We start from the raw sequence: 9368 nt of genomic DNA, 5'->3' as shown, positions 1-9368 counted from the left end.
TTCCACCCAATTACCCCTTTCTACATTCATTTTTATCGAGTTCAATGTTGAATAAGATAGTAGAGCAAAATACAATTGACACCAGAAGAGTATCGTGTATGTTTATTTCAAAATTATTGCTAATGACTGATGACATGCACTTGTGTGTACAAAGTATATACAAGAAAATGTGTTGGTGCCTGCTCCCTCTCCTTTATCCCTCCTATGTTAAAACAGTACTTCTTCCACAGCCGTCTATCTACTTCTTTTGCCGAGTTGTCTTCCCTTCCCCTTCAACAATGCACGGCCCTCAGGTAACTGGGTCGCTATATAAATGTTAGCTGCTTCGGTCAAGAATTTCCACTGTTTTCCCCGGCCCTCTGTGGACGGGTAAACGTTCTCTTACTGTATAAACCGGCTTTTGACGAACGGCTTCTTCCTACCTGCCTTCTGCAAGTTCAAGGACACTTCAGAAGACACCCATTCCGTTCTGTGATCTTGTGGCCACTTTTTCCTAAATAGAAATGGTGAAGTGATATTTTTCTTTTAATCGTACTATGACCTCTCGCAATTCAGTCTCAAAATAGACATTAGTTAGAGACTTATTCTTTTTGAATTCATTTCTCACATATTGAACTTCAGTTTTTTTTCAATCACGGAAGAAAGTGTGGTTAGAACGCATGTCTTTCTACGTAGAAAAGTGATGTTTGGTTTTACTTTACAATTTTTACAAAGACATTATTCAGTGACTTGTGTTATACCTTCCATCTAATCAAGGGCAACGATTGTTTTGTTTTATTTACTGGTGTAAAAACAATTCTAGCTATTGTCTAATATTGCCATAGGATATATCGTCAGTGCGAAATATTTAACAGGTTCATATATTTGTATTGGAAACTTTAAGAGAAAATAATTTAAAAGGTAAGTATGAATTACTATTTTATTATATGATTAAAGTGTCAAACTCAATTTACTGTGCTATTGATTTTAAGTATATAAAATTATATTAAGCTATGATAAAAGAAATCTCATGTCATCTATAAACTCTTTAAAATTATGGTTGTCTTGAGTAGGAAATTAAATGATCACAGCTGAGAGTATTTATATTGAATGAGGAAAAAACAATTAAGTCTGTTGGTAAGCAGTAATATGTCCTGGATTTTTGTGTGCATTGAAGTTCGTATGCTTTAAAGCTAAGAATAAACGAATTATGCCATGTCACTAATCTCACAACTTTGTTAATTTTTCTTCCGAGAAATGGCATAATTCTTTCACCATATACTATCTTTATATTAATTTTCCTATAGCTAACAATGGAACATATTATTACTGCTTAACTACGCATATATAATTAATTTTTAATTCTACCTACTGATTTATTCTATATACAAGGGCGCCCATCAGGGGGGCAAGGTGGGGCGCTTGCCCCCATAGAGGAGATTGTACTTCAGAATATCGAAAATCAAATAGAATTTTTACATTAGTTACAGCAAAATTTGAAACTATTTTTGAAACGTTGCTTATATCCCCCACCCCCCTTGGAAACTACATGGGCGCCCTTGTCTATATATACACTTTCAGTATGGGTTTCTTGAATCTCTTGTTTTGGAACTAATAATTTACGAGTATTTAATGATAATAGAGTAAAATTGTGGAACATAGACGAAACTATATATAGAAAAGGAGCTCATGTGTAACTTTATGTAACTTTAATGGTAGTGTATGAGTGTCTGTGGGGAAAGGATAGGAAATAATGTAATTGATTGATATGGTTTAGACTAATGGTTTTCAATCTTTCAATACTCGCGGACCAGAAAGAGGCGGAGATGGTGTTAGGATTCTGGTAAAATAGAAAGCCTCACTCACCTAGGAATACTAATCAAAAATAGTTTCGCGTTCCAGCTGTTGAAAACCACTAAGGAATAATGGGAAGAAAATTGAGCTTTTGGCGACAGAACTCGCCGATAATATGGTTCAATCACTCAAAAGAAGGAAATAGGTCTGGATTACAAAATAGTACAAGATAAGCTTCGAGACAGTTCAAGCAACGCGTAGATTCTATCTGGAGCCATTTCCTTAGATCATATCGTGTATTTCCTAAAGTAGAGCCTAATTGAATACTAATTACCCAGAAAAAAAATGGTGACAAGAATTTAGATATTAAAAAATTTAAAGATCAGTGAATAAATATAGATTTCTCCGGAACACTAACGACAGAGTGGGGGCGTCATTTGGATAGTAAGGGAGCAATTACTCCCCTGAGAATTAGAAAACATGCTTTTTAATAAAGTGTATACTAATATGCGAATATAGACCGTGAATCTCTTTTATGCTGCTGGGCAATGTTGCCCGCTTCTTTTGCAAAACATAGAGGTGACTTTGCCCCAGACTATCCAAATACATGTAATGTGTGTCAAGCAATATAAAACTATGCTTTTCTGTACAAAACAAAGTAGTTACTCACCCTCCCCCCCCCCAAAGAAAAATCTGTCCCTGCTTGTATCTCTCTAGGAAATTAATCTGTTCTCGTCTGTGGTTTGGATGTATTTAGTTTGAGAAGACGTAGAAGCAAGAAGTTCTGGAAGCGGTTCGAACTTCGCGAAAGTCAAATAATGATATAATATCGTCACGGGACCAGAACTAAGAACTCTGATTTATAGACAAAAAAAAGGAAAATAAGGAATGTAAAAACATGAGAACGAAAGTTCATTGAAAGAAGAAAAATAGCATATAAAACATTGAACAGTTAATTAAGAAAAGAAATCCACAAGCAAAGCTAAATATATAAACAATACAAAATCTCGCGGCCTCAATAGCGCAGCCCAAAATTTAGCGGGCCAAAATCTCACGTGACTAAAATCTCGCCGATCAAGGTCACGCGTGTCCATAACCTTGCAAACCAAAATCTTATTAGGACGAAACCTCTCCATAACCACATATTGAGTTTCCGGGCTCAAAATACTACTACTACTACTACTACTACTACTACTACTACTTAGAGATGCAAGGGCTCGAAAAAAAAACAGCTTTTTTGGAGGGGAAACGGTTCTTTCTGCTTCGCTTTTTTGCTTGGGAAATTTTGGGCTTTTTTTTTTTTTTTTTTAAATTTTGCTTTAAACTGATAAAGCACACTTTGTTTCGCTTCTCTACAACAACAACAACAACAAAAAAAAAAAAAAAACATTTAATTAGTGGTTGATGCAGATAATATGAAACCTCGAAAATAAACCATGAATTTAAAAAAGATTATTTTTAATTCTTAACATATTTACATTATGAATTCCAAAGGATTAACCAATATATGTAATAATACTTTAACCTCTTATATATAATGAGTACTTTAAAAAATGATACACAAATAACTAGCAAAATTGTATGTAGTATTTTTATTTCAGAATATCACACACCCTCTTTTTGAAGCAAAATAAAGAAAAACATGAGAGAAATCTGCACATCAAGAGCTTCGTTTCGGGTGGTTCTGTACATTCTTGAAATGTTTTAGTTAAGTTTTAACTTTCATATATATTGTATGAATATTTCGAACAAATTTTTCACTGATTGATCACATACGTAATAATCTGTAAGTAATAATTCGGATCTGCAAAATGGGTAAAGCTCCAAATTCTGTAATGCACTGACTGTTCCTTAAGCTTGTTCAGAATCGCGAAAGTATCGAATTTTCGTTCATGGATCACATACGTAATAGACGGTTCATATGAGCGTATGGTTTCCTAGGCTGTAGAATATATAACCACAATCACGGTTTACTCAGTCCTGAAGGTTTCTGAATTTTTAACAAGAAAATTTAACATATCGTTGCGAAACATTTTTTAACAAAAAAAAAAAGAAAGAAAGAAAAAGAAAAAGAAAAATTATGGAATAAATTTAAAAAGAGTGGAAGAATAAATCACTGTTCCAATTCACAAGAAAGACGACAAAATTGATTGTAATAATTATCGAGGCATTTCTCTTAACATTCTATTAATAAAATTGTCCCCATACGCAGATGAAATTATTGGAAATTATCAGTGTGGATTTAGTCGAAATCGACCAGATATTTACCATTCGACAAATACTCGAAAACAAATGGGAATATATTACCCACTACATCAACTGTTTATTGATTTTAGAAAGGTTTACAACTCGGTTAGGAGGGAAACATTGTACAACATTCCTGCAGAATTTGGAATACCGAAAAAGCTAGATTTATTAAGTGTTTAAATGAATCCCAGAGTAAAGTCAGAGTAGAAAAATACGAGCTTCCACGTCGAGATTAGCCTGAAACAAGGATATGCGTTATCGCCGTTATTATTGAGCTTTGTTCCAGAGTACGCTATAAGAAAAATCAAAGATAGGAACCAGGGCCTAGAGTTGAATGGTATTCACCAGGTTATGGTGTATGCTGATGATGTAAATCTGATAGGAGAACAATCGAAAGAAATGCAGAGGCCTTATTAAACGCTTGCAGGGACGTGAGTAAATGCAGAGAAATCTAAATATAAGGAAGTTCACAAGGATAGTAATACGGCAAATTATGAATGCGTTAAAATATCAATTAATACTTTCGACACAGTGGATACTTTCAAATATCTTGAATCAGTATTACCAGACCAAAATTATATCCACAAAGATATTAAAAGTTGACTGAAATCAGGAATTTCTTGTTATTATTCAGTTCAAAATATTTTGTCGTCGCGAATTCTGTCAAGGAATTTAATGCTTAAAATATATAAAATGACAATTACGTCTGTAATACGTTATGGTTGTGAAACATGGTCGCTTACGCTTGAGGGAAGAACGCAGGCTGAAATTATTTGAGAATAAAATTCTTAGACGAATATTTGAACCCAAGAAGAACGGGAATGGGGAATGGCGGAAACTTCATAAGGAGGAACTACATAATTTATACGGTTTACCAAACATCGTTAGTCATCAAATCTAGCAGGCTCAGATGCGCAGGCCATGTAGCCAGAATGAAAGAAAGGAAGAACGCTTTCAAAGTTTTAGCTGGAAATCCAATCGGGAAACGACCATTAGGAAAACATAGGCCCAGATGTGAGGACAATATTAAGATGGATCTAGCAGAAATAGGAATACAGAGTAGAAACTGGATTGAATTAGATAAGGACAGAAGTCAATGAAGAGCTTTTGTGGCCATAGAGAACAAAAGAGAGAGAATACATTTAAGTTACGCACAACTGCACAACAAGCATGAGTAAGTGGTTAGCAGTCGCGCTTCTATCGTGAAGTCCGGGATTCAACCCCGCATTCGAACATTTTGACAAAAGTTTTTCTTAATTTCATCTGCGAATCTAGAGATAGTGCGTATGTACTGTGAGTCCTGGATGACTTCCTTTCTAATCGTTTTTAACTCTTTGTTATTACTATTTATAATTACCAGCAGTGATGGATTTGCGAAGAGGGTTAGGGTGGGGATGTCTTTCGGATTGAAGCCTCTACCCCGAAATTACGGAATTTCTAAAACAAACTAATATTAGTTTTGCGTTTACTCATAAACTTCAAGCTGTCCTCAAATAAAAAATTAGGAATTATTAGAAAAACTAAGTATTAATAAGAAAAGCCCCTCCCAAAATACTTTTCTAAATCCGCCACTGATCATCAGTATAAAATGGTCTTCAAGGTTGTATCTGGAAGATTATAGCTGAATATACAAACGAAACGAAATATTTGTTATGCCTGTACTCATAAACTTAAGCTCCTTTTAAATAAAAGTTACGAATTTTTAGAAAAAACAAACATTATTCAGAAAAACCCCTCCCAAATATTTTTCTAAATCCGATACTGATTATTTCTATCAAATGGTATTCAAGGTTGTGTCCGGAATATTATTGTTAAATCATTGCACAGCTACAGTATAACGGAAATGTGGAAGTACGCTCTGACAGATATATTGAAAAACGTATGCTCTGATGCGTATTGAAAAACATAAGTTTAATTATGTGCTAGAAGCTAGAGTACTGAGCTCTAAGAAGTGAAACACGGATGACTAAAAAGAAATGATCTAGAGAAGAAAAAAATGTCGATAATTCAGAAGTTAAAATACAGTTAAAACGCTTCTAAAATTGTCCTCAAATACTGCGTACTTTATGTTTACTTTAATTCATAAACCATGTGCTCCATAAAACATAATGGTGAATTCCAGAGCGAAATATGGTATTTAGGTCATGGAATCTTATTTAACTTTAGAGTATACTATAAGAAAGCTATTTAAACAGAAAAATCATGAAAATGAAGAAAGCCAAAATTTCCAAAATTCTCTTTTTTTTTTCCAAAAAGGCCGGCTTTTTATGTGCAAAAAACCATCGATTCAGAAAAGCCGGCTTTTTTGCATCTCTACTACTACTACTACTACTACTATTACTATTACTACTACTACTACTACTACTACTACTAATAATAATAATAATAATAATAATAATAATAATAATAATAATAATAATAATAATGACTTTACTAACACCGGATCAGAAATGCTTGGTAGACATTAGAAGAGTTTTAGAAATGACGGTCCTAAAACAAACCCAAATTCGTAGATTTGTTAAGCGCGAAGTCCTAAGTTTGTTTCTTTAAGTATTGTATTAATATGCGCAAGGATGTAACTGCTAGTCTTTCTTTTCCCTCCTTTCAAACAACAATTAAATAGCTCATTATTTTCTGTCTTGTCCTTGGTTTATAATCCATATTTTTAAAATTGAAAATTACTATGTTTGCGACTCTAAATCTCTTGAACCGCCCGACTGATCTCGATCAAATTTGTAACATGGACGAGGTTCGAGGCTGGGCTGGTTTTAGGCTATTCACTTTGAAGGTAGAACTGAGCGGGTGGGGAGGGGGTATAAAAATAAATTAAATTTAACTCCTGAACCACTAGACCGATCTTGATCAAATTTTCAACATAGATGAGGTTCAGGCCTGGGATCGTTTTTATGATATAAGTTTGACGGAGCAACGTAGGAGAGGAGGGGAAGATATATAAAAATCAATTTATATAACACTGAAAGTTACTATTTTTGTAACTTTATAACTCTTGAACTATCCCACCGATCTCAATCAAATTTTCAAGATACATGAGGCTCGGATCTGGAAACATTTTTGTAATTTCACTTTAACGGCAGATCCTAGGGGAGGGGGATGTATGAATAAAAACTAATAAAACCTAATAACTTTTGAACCACCCAATCAATCTCGATCAAATTTTCAACATATATGAGGGTCGGCCCTTGGGTGTTTTTTATCGTTTCACTTTGACGAGCCAACCTAGGGGAGGGTAGGGGGAGATATATGTAAAAGAAATTAAAATAAAAATGACTTCCTTTGTGACTTCATCACTCTCAAGCCACCCAACCGATCTCAATCAAATTTTCAACACACATGAGTTTAGGAGCCAGGATTACTTTAGGCTGACGATTAGGTTACATTTTGACGATGTAACTAGGGGAGGGGGGGGGGGAGAAATTTAAAAATGATCAAAAATGACCGATATTAGTGCTGAATCCATAGTTTTCGCTATCGATGAGAGAAATAGTGACACTTCTGATGCTGTTTCAATCCAAGTTCAGCCCTGATAATTGGGGAGAGGAGGGGGATAAACATTTAAAAATGATAGAAAATGACTAATAGTAGTGTCGAATCCATAGTTTTAGGAGTACCTGAGATTAACAGTGACAATTCTGATACCATGTGCCGCAGCACGGTGGAGGGGGAGCTATATATAATAATGATCGAAAATGACCAATATTAGTATCTAATCAATAGTTTTCAGGACCATTCAGATGAACAATGACATTTCCGATCCGGTTTAAATCCAAAATCAGGGTCGCCACTTGGGAGAGAGAGAGAAAGAGATATATAAAAATGATCGAAAATGGCCACCATGAGTGTCGAATTTATAGTTTTCTGGGTCGCTTAGATGAACAGTCTTATTTTCGATCCGGTTTAAATTCAAAATCAACCCCGCAACTTGGGGGAGGGAGAGGAAGAGATATTTAAAAATGATCGAAAATGACCGATATTAGTACTGAATCCACATTTTTTGGGGTCGCTGATATGAACGGTGACACTTTCGCCCGCAACAAGAGGGAGGGGATATACATAATTTTTGAACTATCCCACCGATCTCAATCAAATTTTTTGGACAAACACCGTGCTCGTGGGTTTTCTCGGGGTTCTCCCGTTTCCTCCCACTTTCTTCATTCCACCATTTCACTCATCTCTCATTATCACCGTCTCCTTTAGCCTAACCGGCATAACCGTGGGACGTAAAACTCAAAGATTTCATTTCATTTTTCAATCAAATTTTTAAGATACATGAGGTTCGGATCTGGAAACATTTTTGTAATTTCACTTTAACGGTAGATCCTAGGGGAGGGGGACGTATAAATAAAAACTAATAAAACCTAATTTCTGTAAAAAAAAAAAAAAAAAAAATAGCACATTACTTTTTATATTCTTAATAATACAATATTTTATTCAAATTATTATATTTTTCTGTTAGCAATTATTGTTCCATTCCTCATTTATGCCCTGTTATTTTAGTTGAATGTCGAATAATTTTGAATTGTAATAAATTTGTTGGTATATATATATATATATATATATAGATAGATAGATAGATAGATAGATAGATAGATAGATAGATAGATAGATAGATAGATAGATAGATAGATAGATACATAGATAGATAGATAGATAGACATACATAGATACAGCCTATATGGTCGAAAATGACCTATATTAACATTGAGTCTGTATAGTTCTTGGGGTCGCCGAGATGAACAGTGACACTTCTGATGTTTAAATCCAAATTCAGCCCCGCATCTTAGGAGAGGGGGAAAGGGAAATACAGAAAAACTAATCAAAAATAACCCATATTAGTGTCCAATCCATAGTTTCCGGGGTCGCTAAGATAACCGGTGACAGTTCTGCTCCCGTTTAAAACCAAATTCAGCCGCGCAACTTGAGAGAGGGGAAGATAATAAAATAATCGAAAATGACCAATATCAGTGTCAAATCCATGGTTTTCGGGGTCGCCAAGATGATCAATGATCTTTCCGATAACGTTTAAATCGATGCCATTAAAAACGAAAACAGCATATTTCACGGGTACTAAGCACATGAGATACGGAGTTGTGCATTTAAATTTTCACTTCAACCTAGCGAAGCGGGTAATATATGCTAGTAATTAATATTTTCTAAGCATAGGTTGGAAATTATCTTCCATTTTATTTTGCTATTATTAAGGTGAAACCTTTAAATAACGGACACCGATGAGACTTGATTAGTTGTCCGTAAATGAGAAATGTCGTTAGAGAGTAGTGCACAAATTTAGATCACACACAGCTTATACTGTAGTTCAGAGAGTTTATCAA

The 9368-nt window shown here is 34.6% G+C and overlaps 1 protein-coding gene across 1 annotated transcript in view; it reads left to right on the top strand.

Moving 5' to 3' along the window:
* The first annotated feature begins 313 nt into the window (after window positions 1-313).
* LOC145661033 (uncharacterized) overlaps window positions 314-9368 on the top strand; it is a 325868-nt gene continuing 316813 nt past the window's right edge. Inside the window, exon 1 of the mRNA XM_081726478.1 lies at window positions 314-900. The gene's annotated coding sequence lies outside the window, so the exon portion shown is untranslated. The remainder of the gene's footprint in view (window positions 901-9368) is intronic.

This window comes from Thermobia domestica, chromosome 1, assembly GCF_964235325.1.
Source record: "Thermobia domestica chromosome 1, izTheDome1.hap1.1, whole genome shotgun sequence".
NCBI lineage: Eukaryota > Metazoa > Arthropoda > Insecta > Zygentoma > Lepismatidae > Thermobia > Thermobia domestica.
This window is presented reverse-complemented; position numbering and strand designations above follow the sequence as displayed.